A 7,085-nucleotide genomic window follows, 5' to 3' on the forward strand; every position below is an offset into this window, starting at 1 on the left:
TGATTGGCAACTAGTCAGGATGGCCTGTGTAGTATTGTAAAGAGACTGCAAAATCTATAAGCACTTATTAATTACCTACTATATGCAGAAACCAAACTAGGCACTAAGGATATACAAAGACAAAAATGAAATAATTCCTATGCTCAAGAAGCTTATATTCTATTGGGGGAGATAACAAACACATATATAAATATAGCGAGAATATATACAAACTACATACTGTCAGGCTGATCAAACTAGCCTCTATCCTGTGGTAGCCAGAGCCAAACAGACTGGAGATAGGAGAGTCAAGAATCAAAGAAAAGTTTAATTCCAAAGTGAGGGAAATTGCTTGTAAACAAGGATATATATACCAGAGCCATGCCCTTAGTAGGGGAAAATCTACTTTAGTATGGCTGAACCTTGATTTATATATTTGTGGCTAGACAAAAGAGTTAAACAGTGTAGTGTAGCAACAGTGGTGAGGCACAACGTCAGCAGTGAGGCAAGATTGTCTAGGGACAAGCAGTCCATTCAGAGTAGGCTCCTCTGTGAGTCTGTTGGTACTTGCCTAAGCTCAGGGAGCATCAGTTCCAGAAAATGAGTGCAAATTTTATGGTTACACCAGTCTCAAGGCACAGCCTATTTGTGGGGTTTTAGCCCTTGAAAACAGGGTGTCTCCTAAATAGTATCTTGACAATACAAAGCATTTTAGTGGTGGGAAGTAGACATCAACAATTCAGGATGGAGTACTCAGAAAGAACTATATAAAAAGTAGGATTTTGTCTTGGTTGTTGACATGATAAGATATTATATTCTCATTAGACAGGTGTCATCAGTATTAATATTCCCAAAACATTTTTACAGTCAAAGGTTCTGATAAAAGCCTCATTTCCAAAATATATAGATAACTGACTCTAATTTATAAGAAATCAAGCTATTCTCCAATTGATAAATGGTCAAAGGATATGAACAGACAATTTTCAGATGAAAATATAGAAACTGTTCCTAGTCATATGAAAATATGCTCCAAATCATTATTAATCAGAGAAATGCAAATTAAGACAACTCTGAGATACCACTACACACCTGTCAGACTGGCTAGAATGACAGGGAAAGATAATGCGGAATGTTGGAGGGGATGTGGGAAAACTGAGACACAGATACATTGTTGGTGGAGTTGTGAACACATCCAGCCATTCTGAAAAACAATTTGGAACTATGCTCAAAAAGTTATCAAACTATACCTACTCTTTGATCCAGCAGTGTTACTACTGGGCTTATATCCCAAAGAGATCTTAAAGAAGGGAAAGGGACCTGTACATGCCAAAATGTTTGTGGCAGCTCTCTTTGTGGTGGTAAGAAAATGGAAACTGAATGGACGCCCATCAGTTGGAGAATGGCTGAATAAATTGTGGTATATGAATGTTATGGAATATCATTGTTCTGTAAGAAATGACCAGCAGGATGATTTCAGAAAGGCCTGGAGAGGCTTACATGAGTTGATGCTAAGTGAAATGAGCAGAACCAGCAGATCATTATACATTTCAACAACAATACTATATGATGATCAATTCTGATGGACATGGCTCTCTTCAACAATGAGATGAACCAAATCAGTTCCCTTTGTTCAATAATAAAGAGAATCAGTTACACCCAGCAAAAGAACTATGGGAAATGAGTGTGAACCACAATATAGCATTTCCACTCCCTCTGTTTTTGTCCACTTGCATTTTTGATTTCCTTCTCAAGTTATGTTATTTCTAAGTCTGATTTTTCTTGTGCAGCAAAATAACTATATGAATATATATATATATATATATATTGTATTTAACATATACTTTAACATATTTAACATGTATTGGTCTACCTGCCATCTAGAGGAGGGAGTGGGGGGAAGAAGGGGAAAAATTGGAACAGAAGGTTTTGCAAGGGTCAATGCTGGAAAATTACCCATGCATATATCTTGTAAATAAAAAGCTATAATAAAAAAGCATTAATATTCCCATTTCCTAGATGAGTGATCCTAGGTTCACAGGGGTAAAGTAACATATCTACTATCTGACAGGTAAAAAGTGTCTAAAACAAGTCTTTTGATTTCACAAAGTTTTGCTTTCTTTCCTCTTATACCTCCACAACTCACTCTGTATCTCTAAAATTAATGGTTTAAAGACAAAGTAATAGCTAATATTTATTTACCACTTTAAAGTTGGCACAGTTCTTTTAAAAGGTTAAGGCAATAGATAATCTATCAAAGCAAATTTGATAAATATACAATGCTGAGATAATCAACACCCAAAGGTTGAAAATAAGTTTCCCTCCCAGTATGACCATAAGTTCTAACATTTATTTAATGATTCCAAGCATTTCAATGGAAATGTATAGGCCAACAAAATTGGGAATGCTCATATTTTGGTAATTCAGTGTTTCCAATATGGATGTCAGCTTTTTGTCTCCCCTTTTTTTGTATTCCCTTCCTGCCCTCTCCCGCGCCCAACACACATACTTGCAAATTCCAGGAAAGATGGAGGACCTAGCACTAGCATAACTTATTTTGAGTAAATTTTTGATCTATGGCCTGTACCAAGAAAAAAGTTCTGTTCACTAAATTCTAAAATAGCTAAATGACAACTTCCCTTTTTATAGTATTTTAAGGCATTCCAACCAATCAAGAAATAGTTATTAAATAAAATAAAATTAAATTAGTTATTAAAAACTTACTATGTGCCAGGCCCTGGGCTAGGTTCTGGGGAGACAAGTACAAATAATACCTACTCAATGAGAATTTGCATTCTGAAAGGAGAAGAAAGTATAAACACACACACACACATAATAGAAAATTAATAAACAGAAATGTAAACAAAGTAGTTAAATACAAGAAAATTGGAGAGTGAGAAGTGGGAAGTTGATGCTGAGCTGTACTAAGGAAATGAGGCAGAATAATGGAAGGAGTGCACCCAAGCATGAGATGGACAAAGCAAAAGGCACAGAGATGTCATGCATGAGGAATAGAGAAGGCTGGTTTGTTTGGATCCTAGAGTATGAGAGAAAGAAAAAGTCTAATCAATTTGAAAAGATAAATTAGTGCCAGTTTTGTTTGGGGTTTAAAAAGTCAACATAGTTTATATTTTATCCTTGATGCCATAGGAAGCTATTGGAACTGATTAAACAGGAGAGTCACATATTCCAATCTGTGCTTAAAGAAAATTACTTTGGGTAGCTGTACATAGGATAGACTAGAATGGTGAGAGATTTGAGACAGGAAAAGCAATTAGGAGACTATTATGAGAACCTAGGGAGAAGTGATGGCAGTCTGAACTTTTGTAGCAATTGTGTGAGTGGAATGAAGGGATCAGATGTAAGAGACATTGTCAAGGTAAAAATAGCAGGATTTGGCATCTGCTTGGATATGTGAAGAGAATGAGGAATCAGTGATAATGGCAAGATTCTGAAGTTGGAAGACTAAAAGGAGGTTAGTGCTTTCATGGGTTAAGACAGTTTTAAAAGACCAAAGGATTTAGATGGAAAGATAATGAATTCAATTTTAAACATGTTGAGATATACTGTTTGAAATGTCTAATAGTCTATTGATGATGTGGGACTAGACTTCAGGGAAAATATCAGATCTGGTATGAAACACTACAGATCTAGAAATCATCTACAAACATGATATACATATATAGATGAAAGTTAAATTTATTTGGGGTGGTGGATGGAAATAATTGAGGATGCAATTTGCTAGAGAAGGTAAGAGGGAATACAATGAACTACACAAATAAAATATTTAAATAAATATTTACGTAAAATATTTATTTCCTTGAAAAGGAAAAGATCTAGCTCTTGGTCAGAGATTGGAGGAATAAGAAATCTTTGAAAATTCATCAAACTATATTGAATCCAAAGCATCATAATAGATGGAACCATTGCTCACAAGTACTTATGCATAGCATTAACCTACAAAAATTTAAGAACAACATTGTAATAGATACCACAATGGAAAATACGCAATTGTTTCCAAATAATGAAATAAATAGCTTTCAAAATAATTACTTTAGAGGAAGAAATTAAAACCTTATGAATAGGATAGGTATATATACTTCATCACTGTCATCTTGTCTGCTACTGGAGTTGTGTTAGAAAATCTTTCGCTGAACCTGAAGATGAGATTGTATCCCATTATTCTTATTCAATTATAAAAAGTAATTATTTTAGGCAACAAAGCAATAGTCCCCAGAAGATTAAATGTACAAGAATAACAGGTTAGTGACTAATAGTCATAGGATCATGTCCATCTCAACACTAAAACATGAAAAAGAGGTGGATGATGGTGGTGGTGGTGGTGGTGGTGATGGTGATGATGGTGGAAGCTCATCTCCATATTACATTTACAAAGTGATTTCTCCACAATAACAAGGTCCAAAATGCAGATATTACCCACTCATTTTACTAACAGGGAAGCCAAAACTCAGGGGGGGTCTATATATACATGGCAAATAGCTACTTGTATAAGGCATAGCATAACAGCACTTTGTAGTAGGCAGGGGCCTATCAAACTTAGCTGAATGACATTTGTTTGGGAAGTTCCAAATGAGGAGCCAAGTGTGTCTGAGGTTAAGCAGAACACTGCATGAAGATGGTGCTAAAAAGCCATGTGTTGAGCTAAGTGAATAAGGCTCTGTACAGGACTAGATTGCAATGCCAGAGCAGGATATGACTAGGAACAGCAGTCCCATGATCCCTAGGGCTTTGGGATTTAGGTTGGTTTTGTTGTGGCAACCATTTCTCTCCCATAAATGCTTTGAATCAGTAGCTGACACTTTGAGAAGGGGTTTTCTCAACAGGTAGACAAAGACCCAAACCGATTCTTGGTTTTACATATTGGAACTCAAGACAAAAATTTTTGCAGGAAATATGTTCCACTTTTGTTCCCAGGACAGGACAAGCTACAACTGAGCTTCCCCAAACAAGATAGTTTGATATAATGAAAAGAGAGCTGGCCCTGGAGCAGGAGAGTCAGATTCTGCTTCAACTACTTTGTGACTGGGCTCTAAAGTATTGTCTTCTTTCCATAATGAAAAGGGTTAGAATAGAGCAGAGGTTGTTAGCCTACAGTCCCTGAACTTGGTTTTGTTTCATTTGTTTGGGTTTTTTTAATGTTTTGATAGCTATTTCAATATAATTGCTTTCATTTGTACTCCCACTTAAAAAAATTTTTTTTTCTGAAATGAAAGTTCATAGACTCCACCAGACTGTCAAAGAGGATTATGACACAAAAATGGTTAAGAACCCCTGGACTAAATGATCACTAGGCACCTTTTTTTCTCTCAAAAATAACTCCCATTTCTAAATCACTTTAAGATTTATTTTCAAGGAAGCAAGCATTATTAATTGCCAGCTATTTTCCAGGCACTAGGTTCAGCTCTGGAGACAAATATTTAAAAAAATGATATCATTCTTATTCCAAGAAATTTACATTTATTGGGGGGGGCAATATAAATGAACATCAATTTATTAAGCACTTCCCATGGATTATATTCAGTACTGAGGGAAGAAAAAAAAGAAGAAAGGAAGGGGGAAAGGAAAAAAGGAAGAGGGGAAAAAAGAACAAAAGGAAGGATGGAAAGAAGGAAGAAAGGAAGGAAGGAAGGAAGGAAGGAAGGAAGGAAGGAAGGAAGGAAGGAAGGAAGGAAGGAAGGAAGGAGGGAAGAAGAGAGGGAAAGAAGAAGGAAGGAAAACATAAAAGAAAAGAAAGATTCCTTACACTCAAGATGGTCACATTCTATTGGGGAAAACAGAAAATACATAAATAAGTATATAGAGAATAAATATGAAATAAATGCAAAGTACTTAAGAGCATTTATCTCATAATTACTCTAAACAAAGGAACTCTTTTAGCTTTTCTATATTGCTACTTTACTGTATGTGAGCACAAGATAGAGTTATTTTCTTGCTTGCAACTAGTTTGAATTTCTAGAGTTATTATTATCATAATTAATTTTAACCCTAGACAATGAGTTTGTTTTATGAGACACCGTGGCCATAATATTTAAAGGAAAACATTTGAGCATTATACCTGAAGTTAGAAGACCTGGCTCAGTCTAATTGCTGTATGACCTTAAATACAGACTATGTGACTTTGAACAATTCACCCTTCCCATTCAACTTCCATATACTCTTATGCAAAATGTTAGGCTAAATTATCTCTAAAATTCTTTTCAGCTCATGTATTTGTACTTCTAAAACTAATTCAATAAAGTGTTTACCAAAGTCATAGAAGACATCCTATATAAAATCTAAATAAAAGGATTATCTACTAATGACAAGATTCTACAAATGAACCTATCTGCTAATGATATCATACTAAATACATTAAGCCTATTAATCCTACAAAACCTCCTTAGTATATCTTATAGAAATGTGAAAAATGATCTAATGATTCCCAACAGGAAAACAAAGTATATTAAAAAAAAATACGACTTCCAGACAAATGGCCAATTACTTGGATGAGTAACCCACTGACTTGATCTGCCAATATGTCACTCATAACCTAGTGTCCCAAGCTCTGTGTTTATAGACCAGGTCCAGTATTGAACACTTCTCAAAAACCCTTTCTTGTTAGTACATTTCATTTTGATTTAAAGGATATTTTGGAAATAGCAGATTTTTTCTTGGATACAGCAAGCATTTAGGTCTACATGTATTTATATAAAGATTCTATGTGATTTTCAAGGTAATAAGATATATTGGGTTAGAAGAAATTTTTCATTTTACCCTAACGAATATGCAGAAAACATATCAAAATCACACACTAACCCATAAATAAAAGAAATAATTCCCCCAATTTCTCTGATAAGCCCCACCTTCCTCCCTGCCCAGAGATATATTGTTGTTATTCAGTCATTTCAGTCATGTCCATCCAACTTTTCATGATCTCATTTGGGATTTTCTAGGGAGCGATACCAGAGTGGTTTGCCATTTACTTCTTCAGCTCATTTTACAGATGAGGAAATTTAGGCAGACAGGATTAAGTGACTTGCTCAGAGTCACATAGCTAGTAAGTGTCTAAGAATGGATTTGAACTCAGGTCTTGCTGATTCCAGGCCTAG

Source organism: Sarcophilus harrisii, chromosome 2 (genome assembly GCF_902635505.1).
Source record: "Sarcophilus harrisii chromosome 2, mSarHar1.11, whole genome shotgun sequence".
NCBI lineage: Eukaryota > Metazoa > Chordata > Mammalia > Dasyuromorphia > Dasyuridae > Sarcophilus > Sarcophilus harrisii.